Here is a 10,430-nt window from a genome sequence, read left to right as displayed (position 1 = left end):
CCATGCTTATTGAACAAACATACGTGTAACATATGATCCCGGTCGGGCACCCTGGCTCATGCCTGTAATCCCAGTACTTTGGGAGGTTGAGGCAGGTGGATCACCTGAGGCCAGGAGTTTGAGACCAGCCTGGCCAACATGGTGAGACCTCGTCTCTACTAAAAATACAAAAATTAACTGGGTGTGGTGGCACACACCTGTAATCCCAGCTACTTGGGAGGTTGAGGCAGTAGAATCACTCGAACCCAGGAGGTAGAAGTTGCAGTGAGCCAAGATCGCGCCTCTGCACTCCAGCCTGGGAGACAGTGAGACTCCATCACCACCACCACCACCAACAACAAAAAAATACATAATCCCTCATCACACTGTGGTGAAGACAACATTTAAATGTACTACAATTAAGCCTGTATGTCAAAAAGTCTTTTCAGGACATGAAGGCACTAAAATTTGCCAGGTCTATAAACCATGCAGAACCAGTCTGTTGTCAGTGGTCTTCTGATCTGGAGAGAGTTACTGAAATCAGTCTCTTGCCCAGGGAAAGCTGGAGTTAGGGCCATGGAGCAGGGACTCAGTTTCTCAGCGTCCAGGTAGTGGATAAACTATGATTGTTTTCATCTTCTTTATTTCAAGGCAGTGCTTGTTTAGCTGCTAGGTAGCAAAAGAAAAGCTCTGTGGCAGGCAGAACAGAGTTTGCTGTTGAAGTGTGGGGTGTGTGACCTCACCCTTGCCTGGCACGGTCTGAGGTCCTGGTTGTGATTTGGTATCTTATTGCCATGAAGAGTCTGTTCTTGTTCTGCCCGTCTTATGATTCTGTTTGAACATTACCGCTGGTCAGTTGTTTCTAAACTGCAAAAGGGAGGGGTGATAATGAGGCATGCCTGACCTCCCCTCCCATCACACCCGGGAACTCAGTTTTAAGGTTTTTCTGAGATACCCTTGGCCGCTAGGGGCCAAAGTTGGTAAGGGGGGCTAAGGATTTTATTTTTAGTTCATGGGCCTGAGGACTAAGCTCTGATTTTTTTTTAAAAATCTTTCCCAAATTCCTATGTGTCAGGCCTCTGAGCCCAACCTGCATGTATATACGTCCACATGGCCTGAGGCAACTGAAGAACTGCAAAAGAAATGAAAATGGCCGGTTCCTGCCTGAACTGATTACCTTGTGAAATTCCTTCTCCTGGACAATGAGTCTCAGAAGCTACCCAACCAAGCACCTTGTAACCCCCGCCCCTGCCGGCAAGAGAAAAACCTCTTTTGACTGTAATTTTCCACCACCCACCCAAATCCTATAAAACCGCCCCACCCCTATCTCCCTTTGCTGACTTTTTTTCGGACTCAGCCCACTTGCACCCAAGTGAAATAAACAGCCTTGTTGCTCACACAAGACCCGTTGGTGGACTCTCTTCACACACGTGCATGACATTTGGTGCCAAAGACCCGGTACAGGGAGACTCCTTTGGGAGACCAGTCCTCTGTCCTTGCCCTCACTCCATGAGGAGATCCACCTATGACCTCAGGTCCTCAGACCAACCTTAGACCAGCTCAAGGACCATCTCACCAATTTCAAATCAGGTAAGCGGTCTTTTCACTCTCTTTTCCAGCCTCTCTCACTACCCTTCAATCTCCCTATCCTTCCAATTCCAGTTCTTTCGCCTTTCTGGTAGAGACGGAGGAGACATGTTTCATGTGTGAACTCAAAACTCCAGTGCCAGTCACAGACTCAGGAAGACAGTCTTTCCTTGGTGTTTAATCAAGGATGCCTGCCTGATTATTCACCCACATTTCAGAGGTATCTGATCACCACAGGGACACCTACCTTGATCCTTCACCTTGCTGGCAAGTACCACCTCCCCTGGGTGGTGAGTACCACCTCCCCTGGGTGGCAAGTACCACACACCCTCCTCTGTGTCTCTTCTCTTTCTTTTCTCTGGGCTTGCCTCCTTCACTACGGGAAACCTTCCACTCTTCATTCCCCCTTCTTCTCCCTTAGCCTGTGTTCTTAAAAACCTAAAATCCCTTTGACTAACACCTGACCTAAAACCTAAATATCTTATTTTCTTCTGCAGTACCACTTGGCCCCAATACAAACTTGACAATGGTTCTAAATGGCCGAAAAACAGCACCTTCGATTTCTCCATGCTACAAGATCTAGATAATTTTGTTGAAAAATGGGCAAATGGTCTGAGGTGCCTGACACCCAGGCATTCTTTTACACGTCAGTCCCTCCCTAGTATCTGCTCCAAACGCCACTCATCCCAAATCTTTCTTCTTTCTCTCCTGTCTGTTCCTTCAGTCTCCACCCCAAGCTCTGAGTCCTTTGAATCCTCCTTTTCTTTTCTTTTCTTTTTTTTTTTTTGAGGCAGAGTCTCACTCTGTTGCCCAGGCTGGAGTGCAGTGGCCAGATCTCGGCTCACTGCAAGCTCCGCCTCCCGGGTTTACGCCATTCTCCTGCCTCAGCCTCCCGAGTAGCTGGGACTACAGCGCCCGCCACCTCCCCCAGCTAGCTTTTTGTATTTTTTAGTAGAGACGGGGTTTCACTGTGTTAGCCAGGAGGGTCTCGATCTCCTGACCTCGTGATCCGCCCGTCTCGGCCTCCCAAAGTGCTGGGATTACAGGCTTGAGCCACCGCGCCCGGCCTGAATCCTCCTTTTCTACAGACCCATCTGACCTCTCCCCTGGCTGCTCCTCGCCAGGCTGAGTCAGGTCTCAATTCTTCCTCAGCCTCCTCTCCCCTACCCTACCCTATAATCTTCTATCACCTCCCCTCCTCACACCCAGTCTGGCTTACAGTTTTGTTCTGAGACTATCCCTCCCCCAACTGCCCAACAATTTCCTCTTAAAAAGGTGGCTGGAACTAAAGGCATAGCCAAGGTTAATGCTCTTTTTTCATTATCCGACCTCTCCCAAATCTGTTAGCATTTAGGCTCTTTTTCATTAAATATAAAAACCCAGCCCAGCTCATGGCCTGTTTGGCAACAACTCTTAGACATTTTACTGCCCTAGACCCTAGACCCAGAGGGGTCAAAAGGCTGTCTTATTCTCAATATGCATTTTATTACCCAACCCACTCCTGACATTAGAAAAAACTCCAAAAATTAGATTCCAGCCCTCAAACCCCACAACAGGACTTAATTAACCTTGCCTTCAAGGTTAATACAATAATAGAGAAGAGGCAGCTGAGTGGCAACATATTTCTGAGTTGCAATTACTTGCCTCTAATCTGAGAGAAACCCCAGCCACATCTCCAGCACACAAGAACTTCAAAATGCTTAAACCACAGCAGCCAGGTGTTCCTCCAGGACCTCCTCCCCCAGGATCTTGCTTCAAGTGCCTGAAATCTGGCCACTGGGCCAAGGAATGCCCACAGTATGAGATTCCTCTTAAGCCACGTCCCATCTGTGCAGGAACCCTGGAAATCAGACGTTCCAACTCACCTGACAGTCACTCCCAGGGCCCCTGGAACTCTGGCCAAGGCTCTCTGACTGACTTCTTCCCAGATCTTCTCAGCTTAGCGGCTAAAGACTGATGCTGCTGATAGACTCAAAAGCCTCCTGGACCATCACAGACGCTTTGGGTAACTCTTACAATGGAGGGTAAGTCCATCCCCTTCTTCATCAATATGGCGGCTACACTCTACATCACCTTCTTTTCAAGGGCCTGTTTCTCTTGCCTCCATAACTGTTGTGGGCATTGACGGCCAGGCTTCTAAACATCTTAAAACCACCCATCTCTGGTGCCAACTTGGACAATATTCTTTTCTGCACTCCTTTTTAGTTATTGCTAGCTGCCCAGTTCCCTTATTAGGTAGAGACATCTTAACTAAATTATTTACTTCTCTGACTATTCCTGGGCTACAGCCACACCTCATTGCCACCCTTTTCCCCAGTTCAAAGCCTCCTTCCCATCCTCCCCTTGTGTCTCCCTATCTTAATCCACAAGTATAGGACACCTCTACTCTCTCCTTGGTGATTGATCATGCACCCCTTACCATCCCATTAAAACCTAACCACCCTTACCCCACTCAATGCCAATATCCCATCCCATAGCAGGCTTTAAAAAGGTTAAAGCCTGTTATCACCTGCCTGTTACAACATGGCTTGTTAAAGCCTATGAACTCTCCTTACAACTCTCCTGTCCTACCTATCCAAAAACTGGACAAGTATTACAGTTTAGTTCAGGATCTGTGCCTTATCAACCAAATTGTTTTGTCTATCCACCTGGCAGTACCCAACCTGTATACTCTTTTGTCCTCAATACCTTCCTCCACAACTCACTATTCTGTTCTTGATCTTAAAGATGCTTTTTTCACTATTCCTCTGCATCCCTCATACCAGCCTCTCTTTGCTTTTACCTGGACTGACATTGACACTATCAGTCCCAGCAGCTTACCTGGGCTGTGTTGCCACAAGCCTTCAGGGACAGCCCTCATTACTTCAGCCAAGATCTTTCTCATGATTTACTTTCTTTCTGTCCATCTGCTTCTCATCTTATTCAATATTTTGACAACCTTGTACTTTATAGCCCCTCCTTTGAATCTTCTTAACAGGACACCCTCCTGCTCCTTTAACATTTATTCTCCAAGATATATTGGGTATTTCCCTCCAAAGCTCAAATTTTTTCTCCATCCATTACCTATCTTGGCATAATTCTTCATGAAAACACATGTGCTCTCCCTGCTGATTGTGTCTGGCAAATCTCCCAAACCCCAACCCCTTCTACAAAGCAACAGCTCCTTTCCTTCCTAGGCATGGTTAAGTACTTTATCCTTTGGATACCTGGTTTTGCCATCCTGCTTAACCATGATATAAACTCACAAAAGGAAACCTAGGTGACCCCATAGATCCTAAATTCTAAACTCATCTCTCAATTCCTTAAAAACAGCCCTAGAAGCTGCTCCCACACTAGCTCTTCCTAACTCATTCCAACCCTTTCCATTACACACAGCTGTAGTACAGGACTGTGCAGTCGGAATTCTTACACAAGAGCTGGGACCGCACCCTGTAGCCTTTCTGTCCAAACAACTTAACCTTACTCTTCTGGGCTAGCCCTCATGTCTCTGTGCAGTGGCTGCTGCCCCTTTATACTTTCAGAGGCCTTCAAAATCAAAAGCTATGCTCCACTTACTTGCTACAGTTCCCATAAATTTCAAAATCTGTTTTTCTCCTCACACTTGATGCATATACTTTCTGCCCCTGGCTCCTTCAGCAATTCTCACTCTTTGTTGAGTCTCCCACAATTACCATTGTTCCTGTCCCAGACTTCAATCCGGCCTGCCACATGATTCCTGATACCACACCTGACCCCCATGAGTGTATCTCTCTGATCCACTTGGCATTCACTCCATTTCCTCATATTTCCTTCTTTCCTGTTCCTCACCCTGGTCACACTTGACTTGTCACCCTTTACCCCAAAATCTTTCTTCAGTTTAATCTCTCCCACACTGCCCCTAATCCCACTCAAACCAGCCCTGAGAAATGTCACCCATTATCTCTCCATACCACCCCAAAAAATTTTCACTGCCCCAACACTTCACTACTCTTTTGTTTTATTTTTCTTATTAATGTAAGAAGACAGGAATGTCAGGCCTCTGAACCCAAGCCTGCAGGTCTACATCCAGATGGCCTGAGGCAGCTGAAGAACCACAAAAGCAGGGAAAATGGCCAGTTCCTGCTTTAACTGTTGACATTACCTTGTGAAATTCCTTCTCCTGGACAATGAGTCTCAGAAGCTCCCCCAGGCACTTTGTAACCCTGGCCCCTGCCCACAAGAGAAAAACCCCCTTTGACTATAATTTTCCACTGCCCACCCACATCCTATAAAACTGTCCCACCCCTATCTGCCTTTGCTGACTCTCTTTCTGGACTCAGCCCACTTGTACCCAAGTGAAATAAATACCCTTGTTGCTTATACAAAACCTGTTGGTGGACTCTCTTCACATGGACCTGTGTGACACTATCTAAGGGGTCTGGGGATTCATGCCCTACCAAGCATATATCCTCATCAGATGGGTTCTATTTTTATTTTATTTCATTTCATTTTAATTAAGACCGAGTTTCACTCTTCTTGCCCAGGCTAGAGTACAATGGTGCAGTCTTGGCTCACTGCAACCTCTGCCTCATGGGTTCAAGCAATTCTCCTTCCTCAGCCTCCCAAGTAGCTGAGATTACAGGCATCTGCCATCACATCCAGCTAATTTTTGTATTTTTAGTGGAGACAAGGTTTTCACCATGTTGACCAGGCTGGTCTCGAACTCCTGACCTCAGGTAATACACCCACCTAGGCCTCCCAAAGTGCTGGGATTATAGACATGAGCCACTGTGCCCAGCCCAGATGGGTTTTATTTAACCCTATATATTGTGAGTTATTTTCCAGTCTGACTCAGGCACAAAATTATGTGACAAAGAAGAAAGACAAAACATTTTACCCCAAAACATGCTTCTTTGCCATACCTTGAAATGGCCCTGCAAAGTTGTCCTTTGTGGGGGAAAATTTGCGTCTGTGAATAATCTCTGTTAACATAGCTGGATCTTTTTCTTCCAGGCCCTCACAGTCGTAAACAGATTAACTAATTGCACCTTTTAAAGACCTAAATGGGAAACATTTGTCATCTACTGTCTCTAAGGGCAGCCACTAGGAGACTGGTCTCCACAATCTTAGGTTCTTTGATCTCCACAGTCTTTCATCTTTTTTTGTTTGTTTGTTTGTTTGTTTTTTTGAGACGGAGTCTCACTCTGTCGCCCAGGCTGGAGTGCAGTGGCCGGATCTCAGCTCACTGCAAGCTCCGCCTCCTGAGTTTACGCCATTCTCCTGCCTCAGCCTCCCGAGTAGCTGGGACTATAGGCACCCGCCACCACGCCTGGCTAGTTTTTTTGTATTTTTTTAGTAGAGACGGGGTTTCACCGTGTTAGCCAGGATGGTCTCGATCTCCTGACCTCGTGATCCGCCCATCTCGGCCTCCCAAAGTGCTGGGATTACAGGCTTGAGCCACCGCACCTGGCCTCCACAATCTTTCATCTTAACCTGAACATTTCCTCTCTATGCATGCCAGGTCTCTAGACAAACTCAACCAATTGTCAACCAGAAAATGTTTTTGTTTGTTTGTTTGTTTTTTGTTTTTTTGAGATGGAGTCTCGCTTTGTCACCCAATCTGGAGTGCAGCGTCATGATCTTGGCTCACTGCAAGCTCTGCCTTCTGGGTTCATGCCATTCTCCTGCCTCAATCTCCCGAGTAGCTGGGACTACAGGCGCCTGCCACCACATCCGGCTAATTTTTTGTATTTTTAGTAGAGATGAGGTTTCACTGTGTTAGTCAGGATGGTCTCAAGCTCCTGACCTTGTGATCTGCCTGCCTCAGACTCCCAAAGTGCTAGGACTACGGGTGTGAGCCACTGTGCCCAGCCCATAAAATCTTTAAATTTACCTGTAGCCTGGAAGTCCCCCAACCCCTCTCCTCTCACTTTGAGTCATCCGACCTTTCTGAACCAAACTAGTGTATTTCTTTTCTTTCTTTTTGATACAGAGTCTTGCTTTGTCTCAAAGGCTGGAATGCAGTGGCATGCTCTTGGCTCACGGCAACCTCTGCTTCCTGGGTTCACGCAATTGTCCTGCCTCAGTGTCCCAAGTAGCTGGGGTTATAGGGGCCCGCCACCACACCCAGCTAATTTTTTTATTTTCAGTGAAGACAGGGTTTTGCCATGTTGGCCAGGCTGGTCTCAAACTCCTGACCTCAGGTGAAACATCTGACTCAGCCTCCCAAAATGCTGTGGTTACAGGCGTGAGCTGCTATGTCTGGCCACCAATGTATTCCTTTCTTTCTTTTTTTTTTGAGATGGAGTCTTGCACTGTCATCCTGGCTGGAGTGCAATGGCACAATCTTGGCTCACTGCAACCTCCACCTCTGCCTCCCAGTATCACATGATTCTCTTGCCTCAGCCTCCTGAGTAGCTGGGATTACAGGTGCACATCACCACACTGGCTAATTTTTTGTATTTTAAATAGAGACAGGGTTTCACTATGTTGGCCAGACTAGTCTTGAACTCCTGACCTCATGATCCACCTGCCTCAGCCTCCCAAAGTGCTGAGATTACAGGCATGAGCCACTGCACCCAGCTCCTGTATTTCTTAAATGTATTTGATCGATAGCTCTTGCCAAGCTACACCCCCACCACCTTGGGCACATGTTCTCAGGACCTCCTGAGTGTTGTGTCACAGGCCATAGTCACTCGTATTTGGCTTAGAACACATCTCTTCAAATATTTTAGCGTTTGACTCGTTTTGTTGACAGGCCCAAGACCCAGGTGCCTACTCCCTGTCTCCTCTGAGGGCCCGAGCTTCCGGTTCTCTAGCCCCTCTGGTTCCTGGTTGCCCTTCTACTTTCTGTTCTGCTTTCTTGAAAAGCTCTGGGCATCTCAAGCCTCCATGTAGTACCCAATTCTACTTTTTACTGAAAATCTTACTTAAACACCAACTTGATCACTGAGTGTTTTCTTGGCTCTTTCTCCATCACATTCCCTGGGCTGTTTCCTAGCCCAGAGCCGCACTGCTGGGAGGGATTTGAGAAGGGAGGGGCATGAGCAGGAGGGAGAGCTAGGTGCTGTTGGGTGCAGGAGGAATGCGGTGGGTGGAGCACACAGGAAAGTCTGGGTGGAGGGGCTGTGAGGGTCAGGTCAGGACTCCCCTAGGAGACAGACACACAGGACAGGAACCCCTGCACTCCCCACTCAGGCCCGCCCACAATGACTATGGCTTGTTGCCGTGTCTCCCTGTTTCTCCCAAAAATCAATATATTGAAGTCCTAACCCCTCTACCTCAATGTGTGCTTGTATTTGGAGACAGGTCCTTTTCAACAGATGATTCATTAATTCATTAATTAATGTTTTTGGAGACAAAGTCTCACTCTGTCACCCAAGTTGGAGTGCAGTGGCACCATCTCAGCTCTCTGCAACCTCTGCCTCCTGGTTCAAGTGATTCAAGCCTCAGCCTCCCGAGTAGCTGGGATTACAGGTGCCCACCACCACACCCAGCTACTTTTTGTATTTTTAGTAGAGATAGGGTTTTGTCATGTTAGCCAGGCTGGTCTTGAATTCCTGACCTCAGGTGATCTGCCTGCCTTGGCCTCCCAAAGTGCTGGGATTACAGGCGTGAGCCACCGCCCCCAGCCAATGGATGATTAATTTATTTTTATTTGTTTTTTTGAGATGCAGTTTCATTCTGTCTTCCAGTAGGAGTGCAATGCCATGATCTTGGCTCACTGCAACCTCTGCCTCCCAAATTCCAGCGATTCTCCTGCCTCAGCCTCTAGAGTAGCTGAGATCACAGGCGTCCACTACCACGCCTGGCTAATTTTTTTTTTATTTTTAGTAGAGACGGGGTTTCACCATGTTGACCAGGCTTGTTTCATACTCCTGACTGTCAGGTCTTGGAGCCCAAGCTAAGCCATCATATCCCCTGTGACCTGCATGTATATATCCAGCTGGCCTGAAGCAATTGAAGATCTACAAAAGAAGTGAAAATAGCCTTAACTGATGACATTCCACCATTGTGATTTGTTCCTGCCCACCCTAACTGATACATTATAGCCTCCCTCCCTCCCCCGCCCTTAAGAAAGTACTTTGTAATATTCTCCTCGCGGGTAAGAATGTACTTTGTATGCCAATCCCAAACCTGTAAGAACTAATGATAATCCCACCACCCTTTGCTGACTCCTTTTTCGGACTCAGCCCACCTGCACCCGGGTGAAATAAACAGCCTTGTTGCTCACACAAAGCCTGTTGGTGGGCTCTTCACACAGATGCACATGACATTTGGTACCGAAACCCGGGACAGGAGGACTCCTTCAGGACACCAATCCTCAGTCCTCGCCCTCACTCTGTGAGGAGATCCACCTACAACCTCGGGTCTTCAGACCAACCAGCCCAAGGAACATCTCACCAATTTCAAATCGGGTAAGCAATCTTTTCACTCTTTTCCAGCCTCTCTCCCTACCCTACAATCTTCCTCTCTCACTACCCTTCAATCTCCCTGTCCTTCCAATTCCCGTTCTTTTTCTTCTCTAGTAGAGACAAGGAGACACATTTTATCCATGGACCCAAAACTCTGGCGCCCGTCATGGACTCAAGAAGACAAGTCTTCCTTTGGTGTTCAATCGCTGCAGGGGCACCTGCCTGATTATTCACCCACACTCCATTGGTGTCTGATCACCACAGGGACACCTGCCTTGGTCATTCACCCACCTTCACTTGGTAGCCAGTCAATTGCAGGGATGCCTGCTTTGGCTGCTCCCCTACATTGCAGTGCAGGGCTGCTCACTAGCCCCCCTTCTCCGTGTTTGTACCCTCTCTTTGCTCTGAGCTTGCCTCCTTCACTATGGGCAACATTACACCCTCCATTCCTCCTTCTTCTCCCTTAGCCTGTGTTCTCAAAAACTTAAAACC

The 10,430-nt window shown here is 47.5% G+C and overlaps 1 protein-coding gene and 1 long non-coding RNA gene across 2 annotated transcripts in view; one reads left to right on the top strand and one right to left on the bottom strand.

The window, feature by feature from the left end:
- Window positions 1–10,430, bottom strand: part of LOC111548999 (DNA dC->dU-editing enzyme APOBEC-3F-like) — a 32,932-nt gene that overhangs the window by 1,224 nt on the left and 21,278 nt on the right. The gene's annotated exons all lie outside the window — the stretch shown is intronic.
- LOC116418534 overlaps window positions 1–10,430 on the top strand; it is a 30,547-nt gene that overhangs the window by 1,342 nt on the left and 18,775 nt on the right. Inside the window, exons 2-4 of the long non-coding RNA XR_004228625.1 lie at window positions 1,055–1,569; window positions 3,402–3,590; window positions 9,788–9,941. This is a non-coding gene — a long non-coding RNA (uncharacterized LOC116418534). The remainder of the gene's footprint in view (window positions 1–1,054; window positions 1,570–3,401; window positions 3,591–9,787; window positions 9,942–10,430) is intronic.

The sequence above is a fragment of the Piliocolobus tephrosceles genome, chromosome 19, assembly GCF_002776525.5.
Source record: "Piliocolobus tephrosceles isolate RC106 chromosome 19, ASM277652v3, whole genome shotgun sequence".
Lineage (NCBI taxonomy): Eukaryota > Metazoa > Chordata > Mammalia > Primates > Cercopithecidae > Piliocolobus > Piliocolobus tephrosceles.
This window is presented reverse-complemented; position numbering and strand designations above follow the sequence as displayed.